General features: G+C 39.7%; 1 pseudogene; it reads right to left on the minus strand.

Annotated features, from left to right (window-relative positions):
• Positions 1 to 2,490: 2,490 nt before the first annotated feature.
• On the minus strand, positions 2,491 to 11,226 carry LOC147604884 (uncharacterized; annotated as a pseudogene).
• Positions 11,227 to 12,236: the final 1,010 nt, after the last annotated feature.

Genomic DNA, 12,236 nt, shown 5'->3' on the forward strand with positions numbered 1-12,236 from the left:
ACAGATGCATACCATTCCGATGCACTTGTGACATCTCTTGGTCTTGATCTACATGAACCATTTGACATTCCAATTAGGAGTTTTGCTTCCATTTGGCGGATGCCTTCAATGTCATTTCCATGTTTTAGTCCACAAGGATGGGCTGATGAGCTATCCCTTGGGCTTGAGCTTTCTTTTTGACCCAGGAGCTATTGTCACATTAGATTTGAGGCTCCATGATGTGTACTTCATTTATCCATTTGATCCTCCACGAGGATTCTTACCTAGCCTTGTCATTGACATTGGCTTCTTGCACTTTACTTTAACCCTGGGAGATATTCGACTGCTTTCATCTCATCGACAGTCGTCTCTCACTCTTTCCCTTTGATCCAGGTGGAAGATTGCTTAGCTTCATCATCAAATGGGAGGCCCTCATCCTTTCCATTTGAACCTGGGAATCATACTTTTCATGTTATGGTATTTGGGTCTTCCATGACAGTGCCTTGGTCATGATTTTTGACTTTTATAGATAGTCTTTTGTATATATTTGATTTTTTCATGACCACTCTTTGATTTCGAAGATAATCATTATAGGAGGGGATGGTTTGTAATAAAGCAACAACTTTAGATTAGGTTTAGGATCTTGGTCATAGGCTCAAGTATAAAAGGGGGCTCATGGACTACTATTATACCTTTTGATATCTTTTGACGTCTTTTGATATTGGTCATCTTTACTCTTGGAGCCTCATGGCTCTCATACCTTGGCTTGTGGAAAGCTATTTCTGTCCACTTGGTGGGACGTTAACTCACTTAGGCATCATGGCCATTATATGAGATTATTCCTTAATCTTGTATTAATCCATGGTGATTGTCCCTTATCTTAGCTTTATGATCACTCCATTTCATTATGAGAGTGCAAAGGAGCATAGAGGATTTGGGTATCTATAGCCCACCCCTTGTCACTACTAGTCCATAGGCTCGTAGCGACGACAGAAGCGACGCAAAAGCGTCGCTTACGCGACGTCTCGAGCCATCGCTACAGGCATCGCTGTTGTATGTCGCTTAAGCAACGACAATAGCGACTTCTGTAGCGATGCATATGCATCGCATAAGCGACGAAATTTTAAAAAGTTATTTAATGTCGCTTAAGCGAGGCTCAATCGCTTAAGAGACGATTCGACATTACGTCGCTTAAGCGATGACGCGCAACGGAAAAAAACGGACAACTACAAAATTTATATACCGGTTGTTGATTCATTTACATTAAACATAATGTTGTCTATATTTTTCTCATGATCTACCTACTGTTGCTCTCTTTGTCGCTTGCTATCTTGCAATTGTGATTGCACTCTGTGCTGTCGTTGTTTTTGCGGAGATTGGTCAAACACCGATGCATAAACGAACATGAATTCTGGTAAACAATGCTATCTAGCTCTCTTTTATTGTTAATTTTTGAAATTGAAACACTCTAACTTTAACTATTTTCAAGCCTTACTTTATCTTTATAATACATATACATATACATATACATACACATATACAATGTGCATGCACATATATAGTACACACACACATAGTAGTACATACATATGTTTAATGTTATGCATACATAATGCAAGCATGCATGCATTATATATGTATGTATGTAAGACATTATGTATATATGTCTTACATACATACATAATGCAAGCATGCATGCATTATATATGTATGTATGTAAGACATTATATATATATGTATGTATGTAAGACATTATGTATATATGTATGTATATCACATGTATATATGTATCTACAGTGTATGAATCCATGCATGTGTGTATGTATATACATGCATCTATGTATGTATGTATATTGTATGCATGCATGCATGCATGCATGTATGTATGTATGTAAGCATTCCTGACGACGAACGGGAGCGGGGAAGGGGATAGGGCCATCGTGGGGATGGAACAAAGATTGACAGTTCAAAAAAATTTATTTAACTTTAACTATTTTCAAGCTTTACTTTATCTATATAATACATGTACATAAACATATACATATACATATACATATACATATACATACACATATACAATGTGCATGTACATACATAGTACATACACATATAATAGTACATACGTATGTTCTGTATACATAATGCATGCATGCATGCATTATATATGTATATATATATATGCACGGATGTATGTCATATGTAGTACATATGTCATATTATATATATATCTATATAATACATATATATATACATATAAATATACATATACACACATATACAATGTGCATGTATATACATAGTACATACACACATAGTAGTACATACATATATACATGCATACATGCATTGTATATGTATACATAATGTATGTACATACATAGTACATACACACATAGTAGTACATACATATGTTATGCATACATAATGCATGCATGCATGCATTGTATATGTATACATATATGTATGTATGTAAGACATTATGTATGTATGTATCTCATCCGGCATCTGCTCTCATCCGGTATCCCGTACTCTCTTATTTCCGTACAGAATCTGACTGGTTTTCCGTACGGCTTGCGAAAGGTTCATGTCCCGCATTCTTCCGTACTGTCCCGCACTCTTTCGGATCTCCTTTGTACCCATCTCTCTGCCTTCTGGAACTCTATTCCGGTCTGCATTCCGATTCATATAGATATTCCGGCTCTTTCCGGATCTGCATTCCAGATCGTATTTTCCTTCAAAATGAAGACTAGAGAAGCAAATGGTGGCGTACTTCTATTATGCCCCAGACATGTTAGTAATTGACTCAAAATATATTATTTTACTAAGAGACAAAATATACACAACCAAAAATTAAGTCTTTATGCCAAAATTTTGTATATACATGTCTATATCAAAAAGGGTCCTTACAGTATGTATGTCATATTATGTATGTATGTATGTATATACATGCATGTATGTATGCATGCACATTGTATGCATGCATGCATGCATGCATGCATGTATGTATGTATGTATGTATGTAAGCAATCCCGACGAACGGAAACGGGGACAAAAAACGGCAATTAAAAAACTTTTTTAATAATAACTATTTTCAAGCTACTTGGTACATGGTACTTGGTGCACTATACTTGGTACATGGTAATCGGTACATGGTACTTGGTACATGGTACATGGTCCATATAGTAATTGGTACATGGTACATGATAATTGGTACTTGGTACATGGTACATGGTCCATAGTAATTGGTACATGATAATTGGTACATGGTCCATAGTAATTGGCACATGGTACATGATAATTGGTACATAGTCCATAGTAATTGGTACATGGTACTTGATAATTGGTACATGGTCCATAGTAATTGGTACATGGTACTTGATACTTGGTACATGGTACTTGGTACTAGATTCGGTGCTTGGTACTTGATTTAGTATCAGGCTCCATAATGAAACTTCGAACTCGCAATTGATACATGATATATGGTATCAATTGGTCGGTCTAACTTTGGGGTACCTTAAGCAATAAACATGGAAACAAAGAAAGCTTTTTAGTGTTAGACTTGGTACTTAAGTCGGGTATCATGTTGAAGCCTCGTACTTGCAAATGGTTACATGGTACAGGTACGTGGTACATAAATTGGTACTTTGAAATCACGTGCTTTGAAACTTTATGGTTCGGATCTATCGTACAATCAGGGACCCCTGCAAAAAATATGAAAATCAAAAGCTTGTTAATATTAGAGCCTAACATAGAAAAACAGTCACTGGAACTGCGATAAAGTTTTTGATTTGTCTCTCTATCTAGCTTTCCAAGAGCTTTTGAGAAATTGGTGATGCTTGCCAATCTTTTGCTTCTTTTGATGTGTTACATTGTGGACTCACCTCTTTTCTTGTTTAGGATTTGTTTTGTTTTAAAACATACAGATAAATAAATAACGTTCTAGCTTCTCGCACATACTTAGGCTAATTAACTTACCGACAAATAATTAATTGTTTGACAATAGACAAATTCAGCGATGCAACAAGAACATATGTCAATATATATCATCAACAAATATATGTACATGTGTCTACAGTGTGTGGTGATCAATCCTCTCATATACAAAATAGATCACTAAGTATCACTACGTGAGCCATCACTACATGAGTCGCTACTATCAGACTCGGAATCATCATCAACATCAGCACTGCCACCACCCGTGCCCCCAACCACAACACCACCATCACCACCGCCACCACCCGCGTCCCCACCCGGGATCACGCTGCCACCGCCGCCCGCCTCAGACTCTCGTCGTCGCCCCTCGGCCTCTTGTCGAGCCACCTCTGTCATGTCCTCCTCGCCATGTTGCTCCTGCATTACTTAGTGAAATCAAATAAGAATATATTACAGTTAATATGAAAATAAACCACAAAATAAATCAGTGATACCCACAAGTGGAACAGGCGTGTCCGGAAGTGTCGCCTGCAAAGCACAGTACCCGTAGTATGTAGCGTACTCCATCTCCTGTGCCTTAGGTACACGACCATAGTCTTTGGTCTGCATCAAGACATAACCAAAGACTTATTGATTTCTTCATTCAATAATAATATCTTTGAAAGTTAAAATTAGAACGATTTATACTCACAAATGTGGCCATAAATCCATCTCGACCCATCCGGCCTAGTCTAGATGTGTGACCAACTTGCAGTCTCTTTCGTGCTGCCGTCTATGTAAATTTCATTAAACAAAATGACACAGATTAGAGAATATTTAGAATCAATCTATCAAAGTTCAAATTAATTCTAATACACATTAGCAAAGGCACGCACCTTCTACTGAGGAAAAGTGATGCGTAGGCGTCTCTCCTTGCGGAAGTATTGCCATGTCTCCATGCACATATCAGCCCTCCTCTTGTTTGTCTCCACCATAGCGTCTGTTTATTTTTCATATTGCATACCATAGAACTTGTTAGATTTCAATGTTTTCTTTCATGCATTGCTTTTTTCTTCTCGATCATTTGATTAATGACTCGTGTTTTTATGGTACTTGAAAATCAGATTCGGACCAATCAGAGGGTACACCACCACCTCCTACTTGTGGTGATTGGGGTGCACAGAGTTCCAATACTGCACATGAACCCGTTTATGAGATGATTTCTACTACGACGAGTCTATTATATGCTGGTGCACTCGTTGTCGTGGCACATATCGGAGGCCACGACGGGAGTGCTTTTCACATGAGATGACTCATGGTACTTTTAAGCGAGCACCGCCACCTGAGGAGTGACATCGACCTATGGTATGTGACTGTTCTCCCTTAGTTTTATTATTGGTTATTTTATAAATCAAAGGCTCATATATAATGTAACCATATCATATATGTAGGTATATTCACTTGATGAGACGAGGATGACTTCACTATTAGTGGTGCACATGTCCCTCACATACGGCATGGACAGGTCACTTGTCAGTTTTGCTGCAGCTCGAGGTTTCTCGACATCCTCTACCTCCTACTTTGGAGGCCGAGACGGGTGGAGATCATCCTTTGCCTACTCGTTTGCATTCTCTAGTACAGATGTATGATCGCAGACGATACGGAGGATGGCAGAGAGAATCACTTCCTTTAGATGGAGTGGTTTTCAGCTTCTGGGGCAGTCGCTACATGATTGGTCCATCTACCATTAGTGGAGCAGGACGAGGCCTCTTTATTGCACAGGATTTACATGTGCCCCCTCGTTTAGAGATCATCCTTATGTCTTTCTGTGGATCTATATATAGATGGGGTCCATGGCATCAGCCCCCTCGTTTAGAGATCACCCTTATGTCTTTCTGTGGATCTATATATAGATGGGGTCCATGGCATCAGCTTACTCGCTACATTCAGAGCATGAGTACTTATGGATTATGTCTCAATGCAACCTCTCTTTCTGATAGAGGGATCACACATGCAGAAGGACAAAGACTCTATGTTGATGGAAGACCTTACTCTAGGAAACATAGCAGGTTTAATCAATAGTAGTCGAGGGATGAGTTCAAGAACCAATTGCACGTTTGTGGAGTGTGAGAATAGTCATGAATCAGAACATATGAGCAGGGATGTAGAAAGATACATAGTTGTCAATGCTATTAGATCATTGCATGCTGGTGATGAATTGCTGGTCAATTATGGATGGCGTAGACCTCCACGAGCATCCTTACTAGATGAGGATTGAGAGCTTCATTGTATACATTTCCTAATGTTATTGGACCTCTTGTACCCTAATTCTATAGTTTAATTTGCACTACGTTCTCTACTGTCTCTATTTTAATTTGATAATCATTTTTTATTGTTTGTAACTATTTTGTATCTATCTTTTCTTTTATATAGAAGCATGCTATTGATATTGCCTTTAAATATGTAGATTCCGGATTGTGACATCGACAATATCACAAATCAACGTTCACATGACGTATCTCACATGTCAATAGAGTGCATGAGGATCCTACGGAGGAGTGATCCTAATGCGTATGCAAGACTAAAAAAACAATATTCTCAGGACTTCAATAATGTGCGGGACCATATCTTTGATGACGACGATGGCATGTCTGATTTTATTGAGGATTGGTATCAAAATAATAGTGTGAGCGATATTCCTAATAACAACGAGAAGTATCTTCGAGAAGAAGCTCTAAAGCGTATCTACGCAGGAAGCCAACTGACATGACTCAGTGCAAGCTTACTTATTCTGAATCTTCAAAACCGTTTTGGATGGAGTAATATATCCATTTCAGCATTTTTGAAGTATGTAACAATCTAACATTTTTTTTAATCTAAATATTTTAGGAGTAATCACAATATGTTTTGTTCTTATTGATCATATTTTTAATGGACTTTGCAGGCTACTCTCTCAAAAGTTCTTGCCGACAAGCAATTCCCTTCCTACATCACATGATGAGGTGAAGAAGATGATAAGTAGTCTTGGACTTGACTATTCTTCTATACATGCATGTCCCAACGATTGTATTTTATATAGAGGTCAGTACAAGGACAGTGTGACATGTCCAAAATGTCAAACTCCTCATTATAAAGAGGAGAAAGGTAAGGTCCCTCGAAAGGTATTGAGACATTTTCCCCTGGCTCCGCGTATAAAACATATGTTCCAAAGTCCCGAATTAGCTAAGCTTATGCATGGGGAGCGGAGCACAAGAGCAAAGATGGAGTAATGCGAATTCCATCAGATTGTCCTACATTTAAGCATATTGATCTGTGATGGCCAGATTTTGCAAAAGAACCACGCCATTTAAAGATGGGTGTAGCATTGGATGGCATGAATCCATTTTCAATGAGATCAAGTAAATGGTCTACATGGCCAGTATAGTAGTTATTAACTATAATCTACCCTCGTATCTCAGCATTAAGAAAGAGCATTTAATGCTCTTACTCTTAATTTCGGAAAAACGACAAGTTAAAGATCTGAATGTTTATTTGGCCCCTCTCATCGACGATCTTCAAGATTTGTGGAGAGGGATTGATGTCATGGATATGTCCAGAAGCATCGATCAAAGATAGTTCATTGTTCGTGGAATTTTAGCATGGACTATCCACGACTTTCCAGGATATGGTTTTTTCTCGGGTAAATGGTTTAAATATATATATTCTTTCATAAGTTTGTATGATGTTCATTACGCTAATCATCTTTGTTATGTTTTCCATGCAGGGATATGTACCAAGGGTTATAAAGCTTGTCCAATTTGTGGTGATTAGTTGAGATCGACTTATAGCAAAAACCTCAACAAAAATATATATCTTCGACATAGACGATTTTTATCTGAGGATCATTATCTACGAGACAGAAGGCAAGCCATACATTTTAATGGAAAGGTAGAAGAAGGGAGATGTCCAATACCAATGACACCAAAGGATTGGTATCTAAAGTGGACTGTTGGACCCGCTATCGATCCGGAGTCGGAGATCATAAGCGGCGATGATGATGACACTATAAAGCAGCGAGTGAGAGGAAAACGTACTGTAGCTCAAAGTCCTTCGATATGGTATACTTTGGAATATTGGAAGGATTTGAGGATATGTCATCTTCTTGATCCCATGCACATATTCAAGAACATTGGTCAAACCTTATGGCAACACCTCATTGGCTTGAAAGACACAGCGGTTGCAAGAAATGACTTAAAGGATCAAAACTCAAAGCCCAATCTATGGCCACTTTATGTGATGAAACTCGACGTGAGACAACCTATGAGCTTGCCCCATGGGTGCTCAAGACAGAAGAGCTGGAGACTATCAACAAGAAGATTCAATCGATTCGTACGCCAGGATATGGAGCATCTTGTCGAAACATGTTCACTCTAGATGACAAGAGCTTGTTTGGTTTAAAAACACACGATTGGCACAATTTTGTGAAGGTAAATCTATTCAGATCTTTGAAAGTATTTATTTTCTTGTATGTTTGTTGATCGGATTAATCATGTATGTAGCATGTTCTACCCCTTGTTATTGATGGATGTACTACAAGAGGAGTCCGAGATGTGATATATCGCCTTGGATCGCTTGCAAGGTATTTATCGCTCATTAATTTTTAGTATAAAATTTTATTTCGTATCTTCTTTATTCAATAACATCTCTAATATCTTCTTTCTTTTACTGATAGATGATTACATCTAAAGAGATTGCCAAAGGGTCAATTCCACAAAAGAAGCGTGAATGTATAGAGCTTATTTGTTTAATGGAAAAGGAATTTTCAACCTCCTTTTTTGATATCCAGGTTCATCTTCTAATCCATCTAGTAGACGAGATAGAGCTCGCTGGTATTGTCAGCACTCGATGGATGTTTTGGGTCGAGAGGTTTATGGGAGTATTGAAAGGTTATGTACGTCAAAAAGCAAGACCAAAGGGTTCTATGGCAGAGGGATGGATGCTTGAAGAATGCATGTATTACGTTTGTGAATACCTTGAGAAAACCGATTCTGAAGCTCCACGCATATGGACAAATGAGTCGTCTTCTACCATGTATGACAAGGTATTGTCCGGTAAGGGAGTCCCTTTTCGACTGAAGATCCAAGATAAAGTGGATATTTCTACTTTCATTGTCTATAATAGCGAACACATGCAACAATTCGTTGATGAGTACGAGGAGGAACTTGCAAGCAAACGAGTTGGTAAACGTAAAAAGAGGAGATCCAGACGTCAAACCAATGTAAATAATGAGACGGGGACGTACCTACTTTCATGGATTGGTTATACACCCGTATGCAACGTGCGGTTAGTGATCATGAGCCAATCTCTACGGAACAAAGAGAGTTTATGATCGGGTGTGAAAAACAGGTAACTTGTTTGGTTTTGAAAACTCTGAACTAAACAAATGAATCTCAAATTTTTTTTAATAATTTATGTTTTGGTGTAGGGTCGAATGTATACCAACATGTGGGCTTATGGACAACATCTTTGGATAAAATCTATTGAGACGACTTACGTCTAACTCAGGATTCTTGCGTTGTTGCCTCTTTTAAGCAATTATCACGTGCAAGTTCAAGAGACACAAATCTTATCGACAGTGAACTTGGTTACGTGGGAACCATAGTCGGCATTTATGAAGTATCATAGTGTATCTTCAAGCAAGTAAATGAGATCTCTCGTCATGCAACAATAACATGTAGATTTCTTAAAGCTAAACATAATTCTAAAGTTTTGATTCGTGTATTTTGACAGGTGGTTTAGCCTACGGAGGAAATGAACGTGAACACAAATTTAACGATCGAGGAGTTCAAAGAAGTCAACAAGGATAATGAAGATGAAATTTTATTGACGATTTATCTCAGAGATGATGTGATGAGGACTAGTAGTCTTACGTATCAACTCACGGATCAGCCTATGTTCGGTAAGATTTAATCTCAAAATCATTCATTGTGAAGTCTTGTTTTTTTTTTAATAAACTTACTAACAAGGGTGGGTGGTGGGGAGTCTCGTGGTGATAGCCTCATATGGCTAGTGTCGGGGTTCGATTCCCCTCAGACTCGTTTTTCTTACTCTAGTTGTGTACAGGCTTCTATCTCGCGTTTCAACCCCAGTATCAGCATCTCAACCTTCAATACCTGCAATCAAGCAAGGTTCCCTGGATCGACTTGGCCTAGCAGTAGACCATCGAAGCCAGCAGTCTTCTAGCATTTCGTGGCAGTAGTTCCAACAGCACCCTTAGTGACTACCCGCAGTACCCTTAACCGCAACACACCCCATGCTGCCCATTGGTATCAGAGCTCTCTGGTGGTATCTTTTTGGTCTCATAGGTCATTTTGGCCTTTTGAAGACGTAAATATAGCATTTCATTTTGTTTCATTTCTCTCTCTCTACTTACCGTGCATTGTCGCGTCAATGACTCAGGAGTTTACACATTTGTTTCAGCAACCACTTCCGACTCCATCCTGCCCCAAACTCCATCTCCAGTGTGTTGATGACATATTTCTTGTCATCCTCGAGTTGATCGCTGCATTGCAAAATAAAGTCAGTTAAATAATACTTACTGCCATGGTATATGAACTCGCTGTAGATATGACATGCAAAGATCTCTCATCCGTCGTCTGAAGGTGATGCCGGCTCCGACCTGAAAGATACCCCCATCAGGTGTGATGTCGCATGTGACACCCAAAGTCCCAGTGCACGTGTGCATCGGCACTGGTGGGGGCACTGGTGGTGGGGGCACTGGTGGTGTGGTACTCTGCCGCCGCCACTGATGCCTACGCGCAATACAAACATACGATATATTGAGATGTGAGTTCGTAAAAAATACTTGATATTTAATCCGTAAAATCGCCATAAAAGATATACCTGCGGGAGGAACGGCCACTACCCTGTGAATTAGGTGTCACCTGAGTACTAGGAGGTACATCAGGAGTAAGCCGCTGACTCTCGTGATGTGATGTAACTGGAATAGGAGTCCTAAGCAAACAAAGACATCAAAAGGATATATATATTAAGAATTCTATATGTAAAAAATGGATGACATTACTATTTTATCAATCAAGAAGCTTACCGATGCGCAGTAGTATGTGCATGCCAAGACGTCTCCACTCCTGCATGTGGCTGGGAGAATGTACCCTCTCCAGGTCATACTACGGGCATACTAAATCTCCCAAGAATCTCAATCGTGCCGTCTAAACCCGCATCATCCATCTCCACATAATCTGTCATGGCCTCTGACAGTGTATCTCCAGAAAGTCCAGTGCCTCGTAGCAAAGACTTGATGATCGCCAACTTCACTTTATGGCCGTGGTCACTCATCGTATCTATATATTTAAAACAACTATATGTCAGACTAGAGATACATTGTTAGAGAAGAGCTGAATACATTGTTAGAGAGGAGCTCAATACATTGTTGGAGAGGAGCTCAATCGGGCCAAGGCTCATATTGTCAGCTGACCATAAGAGAGCGAAGGGCTAAAAGATTACCCACGGTGAAACCCTGAGGCTTGGGAGGCAACCCTGAGGCAGCTGGTGAAACCGGGCTATGGACACATAACGCAGTAATTCTTTCAATTAAATACCTGGACTTTATGACACACACACAAACAGAATCCTCGCTCCCTCGCTCAACACCAGATTGGCCCCGAAGTCTGGCGCCCCTTGCGGTATTTATTTCTTCATTAAGAGATTGAAAATAGAAAGCGGGAGTGCAATTGGGCACTCTACCTGTTCTTGCTGAAGTTTACAAGTTCTGGAAGAATTTTGCCAGCATAACAGCACTAAAACTGTCCCAAAACAACTCAGAATGAATCCCAACTGACTGAGTTCACTTCCACAGGTCTCAACCTACCCATTTGAGTCCCAAACAGTGAATTTCAGCTTGCTATATTTTCTGTACAGACCTGTTTTCAGCTCTGTTTTCAGCTCTGTACAACCACCACACTGTCCTGGTAGACCCTAGCAAGGTCCCTCTGCAATCTGGCATCAATTGGGCCTTGGAACAGCCCCTGAACAGTCCAAAAACAGCACTGCTTTAGTGCTGAATTGGACACCTGCGTGGTGAGGTAACTACCCTCACCTGTTCCTGCTTTGGAGCAGCAATTAGCTGCTCCTGTTCCTATCAAAGGAGGCTCTTGCCTCAGCCTAAAAGCATATTCCCCACACAGCTGTACATAATTCATGAGAGAAGCCCACTAGAGGGGCATTACCATAGCTGAATATAGGTTAAGAGAGGCAGTGGGGAGCAAGCTCAACCCTCATGCATAGAGAACAGGGAAGGGGAAGCTCCAATAGCTCTTAACCTACAACAATCCACCTGAAAAACCACA

Source organism: Cibotium barometz, chromosome 60 (assembly GCF_041138505.1).
Source record: "Cibotium barometz isolate CiBa-2024 chromosome 60, ASM4113850v1, whole genome shotgun sequence".
NCBI classification, from domain to species: Eukaryota; Viridiplantae; Streptophyta; class Polypodiopsida; order Cyatheales; family Cibotiaceae; genus Cibotium; species Cibotium barometz.